Raw genomic sequence first — 2,081 nt, 5'->3', positions numbered from 1 at the left:
CCAAATTGGATCGATTTCACTGCCCCAGCTTTCGGATACAGTACCACTGCCCTTTTTTTCCCCTTTGTTAGGTATTTATAAGATGAATTTTATTACTTATCATCTTTATATATTATATTTTTAAAAAAAATTATAAGTGACTTTTTTTAATTTTATTTTTTTTAAATTTATTGAATTATTATATTTATTATACATATACCACATATTTGATAAAAAAAATATATATATAGTGTAATGTATAGAAATGATGAATATAATTTTTCTTATAAAATTGATGCTAATCATATTATATATAATTCCTTGTGGAAACAAATTATAGCCCTGAAATTAGTTTAGAAGTAATTAGCTCGCAGCAAACAGATGGATTAAGATACAAATTAATAAACAATAAAATATCTTTATAAAAATTTTAACAGTAAAATGTAATATAATACCAATTAACCGTTAAATCAATTTTTTATTTATTTATTTATTTATTATGATCGAGACTGCATAAATATATATGATCTTTGAGAAATGCTTTGGGAATCGAATTTGAGTCCCGAAAGCGCTTTTTTTTATTTTTTTACATTGTGATTAAAAAATATTTTTTAATAATGTTGTGAATTTTTTATTTTTTTAAAAATATTTATGATGATTAAAAAAATACATGAAATTAAAGATGACTTGGCCTTCTATGTATTCACCTAAAATAAAAGATGACTTTCGGATTCTAATTGATTTTTTTAAATGTTAACTTGAATATGCATAAAAATGTGTATACTCAACCCCACGACCTGTAGTTCACAAATTATACAACGAGATTCTCGTAAATCAAAAACTCGCACAACGTGTAGGCTAACTTTAGCTCACAAAAAAAAAAAAAAAAAAACAAAAAAACAAAATTAAAGAAAATTAAAGAAAAAAAAAAACCGACCTACAGAAAATAGGAAAAATTATATTAATGAGAAAAAAATATATAACCAGTACTCGTTTTGGCTGGCTGGCTGGCTGGTTACATTTGACCAGTTAAAAGTCCCAAAATTAAATTTATCATAGATTTAGAGAATTTTTTGTGAATGTATTTTGAACTGACTAGTTAAATTTTGACTAAATTTAAATTATATATATAACAAGCTCATTACTAATTCTTTAAATGATATTAATATCAAAACCCCTTCGGAACGGTTTGTCTGTTCTAAGGGCTTTGACAACCACCAATAAAATCACACCATGTCAGCAAATTCTACACAATATAGTAAGACGCTGCACGTTTGATAAAATCAACACTCCAAAATTCTAAACAGAACCCCTTCTAACACTGCCGCACAATGCCATCGAAAGTTCCGTCGCCCGTCAAGGGAGAAACTTGAAAATTGTTTTCATGGAGGCGTGCACTCATTATTCACAAACTTAAAAATAATTTGTGGAAAAGAAACTGATTGATTATAATTGTTCACATGGGGGCATTGATGCTAATCGAGAAACTTGAAAATAATTTGTGGGGAATTGGGGCAATTGGGGCTGATTAATTAGGAAGAAGCTGATTATTCTTCACATGAGACACTGATTAGAAAGAAACTTGAACAAGCTAAAAACCCAATCGAACAAGCTATGGGTTCAGAGTATTATCAACATTATGGATTAATACAATAGTTCAAATAAAGATGAACAAGCCAGAAACCCAATCGAAATTCACAAACTAGTTCACATGAACATCAGTACCGATCGAAACCCAAAAACAATCAACATGAACAAAATTACAAGAGAACAGTAGTGTGTGTAGGGATAGAGAACAACCACGGATTCAGGAGCTTCGTCGTCGATGGCAGTGGATGGTCGGAGCGAATGAGTCTTCATCACAACGACGGTGAATCCTCATAGCAACGGAGACTCCGAGAGATTCATGGTTGATTTTTTATGGTCGGAGCTCATGAGTCATGACAATGGCAACGATGACTCCTCACAACGTCACTTTTCATGAGTTTCAGATTTTGCAAACTAGAGGATGAGGGACCAAGGGCTTGCAAATGGGAGGCTCATGGGTTTTACACCAAGCTCCCCATTCTTGTCCATCGCAATTTTAGGTCCCGTTTGGAATA

This window comes from Juglans microcarpa x Juglans regia, chromosome 4D, assembly GCF_004785595.1.
Source record: "Juglans microcarpa x Juglans regia isolate MS1-56 chromosome 4D, Jm3101_v1.0, whole genome shotgun sequence".
NCBI classification, from domain to species: domain Eukaryota; kingdom Viridiplantae; phylum Streptophyta; class Magnoliopsida; order Fagales; family Juglandaceae; genus Juglans; species Juglans microcarpa x Juglans regia.
Note: the sequence above shows the minus strand (reverse complement) of the source record.